Raw genomic sequence first — 8,715 nt, forward strand, 5'->3', positions numbered from 1 at the left:
AATAAAAGCCTTTTTAGTCACCTAAAAAGTCAAAAATATAACTGTTGTCTTTAGTAACCCCCACAATAGTCACCAAAATTGGTGACAAAATGGTGACTGTTGGCACTTTTTTTTGTAGTGTGTTAGAAACCCTCCACAGTATTTTTTGTATAAAATATATTAAAAAAAGAGGAAAGGATGAACTGCGAATTCTGCATGGATAAGCAAATCAATGGGTGTGAAGAGAGAGAAATGTAGAAGTAGCTGTTATAGCAACAAGAAAGAGAGACAGACAGAAAGGAAGGAAGCTCACTTTCTCAATAAAACGTCCCTGATCGTTTTTTTGCTTTTATAGGTAATGGGATTCTGAATTTTTATAGTAATTTTGTTCAAATTATTGTGTCTTCGTCTTCTTCTACAAAGAATACGTGTATTTAACAGGGGATGTTTTCTTTGGTTCCGTCTGTTTACTCTGTTAAGTCTATTTAGTGTGGAGATATTTTTATTATTCATATCCACATAGTTGTGTAACTTTTAGTTTCCATATTACCTTGCTTGTGATTTAATCCAATGGAAAATGCAAGACAAACCGATTTTCTTGGAGGACATGTCACAGTCTTGCACAGGCTCTAGAAAGCAGAACCTCAAAGAGAGCCTAAAGCTTCTGCATAGTCGAACTTATCGGACCAGTTTCGCTTTCGTCGAATGTAATCAGGATCCTACGTTGTGTTTAATAGAGATGGCGATAAATCTGCAAACAATCAGGCACTCCAATATCTGTGATTTACTTTCCCTTTATTGTGATATTGTAATTCCATGTAATTATAGGTAATTGTACCCAAATAGGAATGTACTTGGAGACCAAGTACGCACCACTTGTATAAACACTCTAGTTCTATTTGAATACAGATCATTGAATTTCAAACTAAAAGGGAATATCTTACATGGTATCAGAGCTATAAACCTTAGCCTAGCTTCCTTGCGTTTTCCCTCTGTGTCTTTTTCTCTGCCCACATATGCCTTCTTCTGCTGAACCCTCTCCTACAAATACTCCTTCTTCATCCCCTCATTCTTCCCAAATAGCTTCCTCCTTGTCTGCGACACCTCTTGCTTCTTCTATGGTCTCTCTTCCTAATATCTCCTATGTTGTTTCTATCAAATTGGATCGTACGAACTACATCATTTGGAAAGCTCAGTTCTTACCCCTGTTGAAGAGTACTGGTTTAATCGGATATGTTGATCAAACAAATCCGTGTCCTTCTCAGTTCACCTCTAATGGAGTCACCCCAATCCTGCTTATGCAAACGGCATAAACTTGATCAACAACTGCTCAGTTGGATTAATTCTACCCTCACTCCTGGCGTGCTCTCTCGGTTTCTCGTTGTCTTACAGTTCGTGATGCCTAGATCTCTTTGGAGAAACGTTTCAATTCTCATCCCTTTCTCGTATTCTTGATTGAAGCACCACAAACCACCAAACGCAGTACCTCATCCATCACTGATTTTGTCGATCAAATGACTGCTATTGCTGATAGTTTGGCTCTTGTTGGCAAACCCATGGATGATGATGATCTTATTGACCTCATTCTCAATGGTCTTGGACCGGCGTATGAGAGCCCCGTCAACTCTATTCAGTCTGGTGACCCTCCTATGGCTCTTAATGATGTTATTACCTTTTTATTAACTGCTGAGACTCGTATGGCTGAATACACCCCTTTCATGACGTCTGATTCTACCACTCAAGTGTTTTACGCTAATCGTGGCCATGGCTTTTCAAATTGTGGGTCCTCCTTTTCCTGTGGTGGTCGTTGTGGCGGCTTCTCTGGCTCCTGTGGTGGCTTTTTTGGCCCCGGTTCTTCTCCTGGTCGAGGCATCCTTCCTCTCCCCTCCCAGGCTCCTATTTCCATGCCCATTGCTCCTAGCCGTGGTGGTTTCTCCTCTCCGTCTTATGGTTCACCTCCTGGTTTAACAGTCGTTGTTATAACTGTGGTGAATATGGTCATATGGCTCGTCGCTGTCCTCGCCCTCCTGTTGCTCATCAAGCCATGGTTGCCTCTCATACTCCTACTTCGTCATCCACCTAGTTTACTGATAGTGGTGCCTCCACTTACATAACAAATGACCTTGCTCATCTCCAACTCTCTCAGACTTACGGTGGTTCGGATCAAGTTTCAGTGGGTAATGGTCAAGGTTTACATATATCTAATATTGGTTCTGGTTCCATCTCTCAATTCCATTTAAATAAAGTTCTTCATTGTCCTTCTGCATCTCATAATTTACTTAGTGTTCATCAATTTGCTCTCGATAATTCTGTCTATTTTATTTTCACCCCTCCTGATTTCTATGTGAAGGATCTCGTCTCGGGGAAGAGGCTTTTCCACGGCAAGAGTGAAAATGGTCTCTACCCGTTCTGGTCTCCTTCGTCCACCTCCTCATTTCCTACCACCGCTGTGGCCCTCCATGGTATCCGTACTTCTTCTCCCATGTGGCATCAATGCTTAGGTCATCCATCTCCTGCTGTCTTTCAGAAGCTTTCAGCTCACCTTCCCCTTTATGGTTCTCCTCGGAGTTCCTTTTGTTCTCATTGTCTTCTAGGCAAAAGTAGTCGTTTACCATTTCAGTTATCTTCTTCTGTTTCTACTGTTCCGTTACAACTCATTCATTGTGATATTTGGACATCTCCCGTTTTATCTAATAAAGGTTCTAAGTATTTTATATTATTTTTTGATGATTACTCTCGTCATACATGGGTTTTTCCAATGCGTTTTAAGTCTGAAGCTTTTGATTATTTTCATAAATTTAGGACATCAGTGGAAAATTTGTTGTCTGTTGACCGTGTGTGCGCAATTAAATCTCTTCAAACAGATTGGGAGGGTTGAATTCCTTAGTCACAAATTCTAGCATTACTTAAGTACTCATGGGATTTTTCACCGTGTTTCCAATCCTCACACACCCGAACAAAATGGAGCCGCCGAACGCAAACAGCGACACCTTATAGACATGGCTCTTACTCTCCTTGCCACTGCCCATATGCCCCCTTCCTTTTGGGTTGAAGCTTGGAATACTTCTACCTATTTAATCAACCGTTTGCCTGCCCGTCAATTAAATTATTTGTCTCCCTATGAATCTTTGTTTGGTCATCGTCCTGACTATTCTATTTTTCGTGTTTTTGGATGTGCATATTTTCCTTACCTGCGTCCTTATAATAAACATAAACTTTAATTTCGTTCTAAACAATGTGTTTTCATAGGTTATTCTCTCAATTACCAAGGTTATCTGTGTTATGATCCTTAAACTAGTCGTGTTTATCTCTCTCGTCATGTTGTTTTTGATGAATCTACTTTTCCGTTTCAGGCTCTCTCTCGCACTTCCTTAGCTCCTTCATCCTCGGTGCCTCCCTCTCCACCTTTAGTCGTGTCTTTCTCCCCTGTTGTTTCTCCACCCCCGCCATCTCCTTCCCCACAGCCTCCTCATTCTCCTCTTCCTTTGCCCACGGTCACTCATGTTGATGTCCCCGCTTCTCCGGTTGAGTCATCCCCGCCCCCCTCCCTTCCCCCTACCCACACCATGGTCACTCGTTTGAGAGATGGGATTAGAAAACTGAATCCCAAATATGCAAATCTTGTTTTTCGTAGGTATCTGAGATCGAAGCTACCTCGTTCTGAGAAGCAAACAAATCGGATCAATGGCGCCAGGCTATGCTAACAGAGGTCCAAGCCCTTTGTCACAATCATACTTGGGATCTTATTCCTCCCTCCCCTCACCGCCATGCCTTGCCTTGCAAATGGGTGTACTAAACGTCACTCAAACGGTTCCATTGAACGGGATAAGGCCCGTCTTGTGGCCAATGGGTTTCATCAACAATATGGCATTGACTACTTGGAAACTTTCAGTCCTGTTGTTAAGCATGTTATTGTTCGCATTATTCTTTCTCTTGCTTTTTCTCGGCAATGGCCCATCCGTCAGCTTGATGTCACTAATGTTTTTTTTCATGGTTACTTGTCTAAAGAGGTTTACATGCGTCAACCCCGCTGTTTTGAAGACCCTAAATTTCCTCATCATGTATGTTGCCTTCGGAAATCTCTCTATGGTCTCAAGCAATTTCCCTATGCTTGGTTCTCCTGCTTCTCTAAGTTTCTTATTCACTCAGGTTTCACGGCTTCCAAGACGGATCCTTCCTTATTCATTTTTCATAAAGATGATAATTTTCTCTTCCTTTTGATTTAGGTGGACGATATTATTGTTACTGGTAATGCTTTGTCACAGGTTCATGCCCTTCTTCAGTCTTTTAATCGTCAGTTTGCTATGAAAGATTTGGGGAATCTTCATTATATTTTGGGCATTGAGGTCCAGCGTACTCCGGATATGTTGTGTTTGAATCAAGCCAAATATGAGGTTGATCTTTTAAAAAAAGCCACCTTACATGAGGCTAATCCTTGTCTCACTTCGGTTGCCACTGGTTCTCAACTTAGCTCTCTTCATGGCTCTCCTCTCTCGGATCCCACCGAGTATCGTAGTCTTGTTGGCGCGCTTCAGTATCTCACCATCACCCGTCCGGACATTTCCTTTGCCGTCAACCAAGTTTGTCAATTCATGCATCAACCTACTGATATTCATTGGAAAGCCGTCAAATGTATTCTACGTTATGTTCTTGGCACTTCTCATGATGACCTTGTTTTTCGTCCTGGTGACTCTTCTGTGATTGCTTTCTCTAACGCCGACTATGCTGGTAATCCCGATGATTGTCGCTCTACAGGGGGATATTGTATTTTCTTTGGATCCAACCTTGTTTCATGGAGCTCCAAGAAGCAGCCCATCGTTTCCCGCTCTAGTACTGAATCTGAGTATTGTTAATTGGCTCTCACTGCTATGGAACTCTCATGGATTCAACAACTCTTACAAGAATTACATGTCTCGTTGCCCTCACCTCCTTTGCTTTGGTGTGACAACACAAGCTCTATTGCTCTTGCTTCTAATTTGATCTTTCATGCACGCACCAAACACGTTGCTGTGGATTATCATTATTTCCATGAACTTGTCCTTGCTGGCTCCTCGCATGTTCGTTATGTCTCCACCCATACTCAGCTGGCTGACATTTGTACAAAGGGGCTCTCGTTTCCTCGGTTTTCCTTTCTCAAATCCAAGCATTGCGCTCTTTGCACATCAGCTTGCAGGGGGATAATAGAGATGGCGATAAATCTGCACACAATCAAGCACTCCAATATTTGTGATTTACTTTCCCTTTATTGTGATATTGTAATTCCATGTAATTATAGGTAATTGTACCCAAATAGGAATGTACTTGGAGACCAAGTACGCACCACTTGTATAAATACTCTAGTTCTATTTGAATACAGATCATCGAATTTCAAACCAAAAGTGAATATCTTACGGTGTTCAGCTTGGGTTTGATCATATGCAAAACCAATTGAACATAGTTGTGCCTTAGATCGTATACGGAACATAGTTACTTCTTACTTTGGACTATCACCTCTAGAAGGTTTAATTTTGTCATTTCTGCCCACACCGCTGGAAAGTGGAGTGTAGTTGTCCAAGTATGAAGATGGAGCTAAAATAAAGAACCCAATATTTTCAAGAGTTTCGTAGGAAGTTTGCGATATTTAACATGCACATGACCATATCGGTAACTAACAATTTTATATCCATGTTTAAAACTTAGACTGTTAAGTACAAATTATGACATTCTACGTGGAAATTTATATTACACTTGGAACATTCGAACACTAATCCTTCGCAGGGTTCACTACAATTCTTACAAGGAAGAATCCTCCTCTCTCTCTTATCGGAAGGAATTTCACTCCTCCTCTTGTCAACAAGGGTGACAAGGTGTGGGTGAGCCGGATGCTGGTAACTATCTGCTAACTTGACTTGTGGATACCTCCCAAGAATGCAATGAGGATGACAATCAAAGTCACAATTCGAGCAGGAGTAGAACCAAAGTTTGGGATCTCGTTTGCCTTCACATATTTCACAATAATATTCATCTAACTCGTTTTTAACACCGTCATAGGTGAGCTTGAGAGGATGATTGTCATACCTGTGCCTCGTTGTAGGAGACAATTTAACACATAAAAAACAGAGACGGAAGTCACATCTCCTACAATTGAACCAACAACTTTTTTCAGAAGTGCCACAACCCCTACATTTATAAGTGCTTTTTGTGTTGAACTGGAAGGTGTGAACATGAGCCTCACGTTTAAGAGCCTTCTACTTCCATAGAATAGTGCAGTGAAGGTCAACGCCGAATGATGAACCGAGAAAGTATACGAAGCCTTGGCTAAACGTATCGCACATGCCACACTTAATCACCCCACCAATCGAATCAGCTCTTGGAAGGAGTTCCAACTGGAAAATGAAAAATGGGTAACTCATCTTTTTAGGTAACTGTGCACAAGCTGTATGTAGAAAGAAGGGGCACGTTGACTCTTGTTTTGTACAGCTATAAAAGGCATCAATTTTGGTGATGGGTCGCATGCAGCCATTACAAGTGATTGTTCTATCATCATCATCATCTCCATTATCTTGATGATCACTATTGATGAGGGCTAAGACATGTGGATGGCTTAAGTGATTAATTTGCAACTCAATTTGGTTGCTAATTATTCCATCTTCATCATAATCACTATCTTGAACCGCCTGATGATCTGTTGTTGCGCACATATTGTGGGTGACATAACTATAACTTTCACAATCCTATCAATGACAGATGACTCAAGAAATTCTACCCAACCTTGTGGGATGCTAAGGGAATCAATCTTACGCCACAGGAATAAAAGGCCAAGCTTGGCCTAAATACTGCAGCATCAGACATGTTTATGTATGATACTACAGTAATTTACATCAGACAAATTTATGTCTGATACTGCAGATCATTTACATAAGACATATTTATGTCCGACACTGGTATAACCAATATCAGACAGATTTGTGTCCGATACTTCAGCTTTCATTTTATTGTGACCTTTGTTTTATAAAAACGACCAAAAGTTTGGACAACAAACATAGTGGTTTCTGGAACAAGAAATGTTTGTAAAACACTTAACCACCTGACCAAACATCCATGGTTGAATGGTTAAAAGAGCCAAAATTATGACAAAGCATATGAATTTCAAACCAGGCTTAAGAGCAAAACATAAAAACTTCATTTAAATTGATAAAACTGCCAAATCGTTTCTTAGGCAAAGTTGTTCAAAAACATCATGCCTAGTCTATTAGTGCCTAACTATATGTCTTAGGATAGCCATGTAGCCTTCATGTTGGCCAGCAGCCATCCTAAGCAAGTGTGATTGGCGATAAGCAGTAAAGTAAACAAGGAGTTGATCTTTCAGGGTTCGGACTGTAGTGTCTGCAGGCTTGGCCTTACCCAGATTTTAATTAATCTTCATCAGGGCTTCATCTCTCATAGCCTTGACATTTTCTAACTTTTGCTCTAGCCTGGTGATATCCATTTGAGCTTGCTCGAAATCTTCAGCATACCTCTTTCCAGCTGCTACTACTTCGCCTGGATTGAATACTCTGATCATATGACAGTAGAGCTGACTCAACATTTGGAGCCAAGTCAACGCTTGTATGGTATTGGTTTAGAGTCTCTTTGAGCTCTTTTACTTGATTAGCAGCTAAGGTGAGATATTCTTGCCAATTTGGATATGCTTTTATCAGCTCCACTATAGCCTCGTTAATGGCCTACATATCCACACAACTTTGTGCAATGTCAAAGGCCTAGAAGCCCAGGTGGCTAGAATTTCCTTTGCTGCTTCCACCTCAGTTGAGACACTGCTTGATTCTAAGAAGTCTTCCAGTTCCAGAAGCCTCTGCAAGCTTCTTTTGGCTGCAGGACCAAGACTCTCAACATTCTCCTCATTCTTCATTTCTTCTTTTTCATTATTTGGCACCTTGAAGATGACATCTCTAGCCTGATAAAAACTGAGGAACATCATCGGAGACTAAAGTTGCCTGTACAAAGGATGCAGATAAATTAGTATTCGCATCATTGCCAAGAAATCAGTGGCAAGGAAAGAGGAAAGGAGAAAACTTACTTCGCCTGGAGTTCTGAATTTTTTCATCAGCAGCCACAAATGGCTCAGGTGCAATCTCAGTATCCATCGGACTTCTGGCACTACCCTCCATGTCAATCATCTTCTCCTCAACGGCTGGAGTACTGGCTGATCTCACCATCCCTATAATAGGATCAAAGGCAGAAGAAGAATAAACTGCAGAAAGGTTAACTCCCAATTATGATCCTATCATCTCTATTTATAGGTCAGAATAGTGTGGCTGCAACAAGATACAAATTAGTTCATGCCAGTTTAATTCTCCCAAAAGTTAGAAAGGGTAAAAGAAAAAGAAAAAACTCAGAAATTGTACTCACTAGATGGCTAGAAGAAGTGGGAGTAATATGAATCAACAACTCTGCACTTTTTCCAACCTCAACACTCCTTGTAATTACCTCATGATGAATGCGCACTGGGGTTTGCAGAAAAGATGCAAGATCTGGAAACTCCCCTTTTGGCTGATCAACAACATTCTTTCCCTTATCCACATTGGGGGCAATCTCAACATTTTTTTTTTTTGCACAAACACAAAAGATAAAAATAGTTAAGTAGAGTAAAAAAGAACAAATCATGGTTTGCTAAAACCAAGTGCTGATGTTAGCATGATTAGAAACTACACTTGTGGTAATGGGACGATCTGTGTCTCATAAACTGCAATTGTTGGG

This window comes from Prunus mume, linkage group LG8 (assembly GCF_029339155.1).
Source record: "Prunus mume cultivar Tortuosa linkage group LG8, ASM2933915v1, whole genome shotgun sequence".
Taxonomy (NCBI): domain Eukaryota; kingdom Viridiplantae; phylum Streptophyta; class Magnoliopsida; order Rosales; family Rosaceae; genus Prunus; species Prunus mume.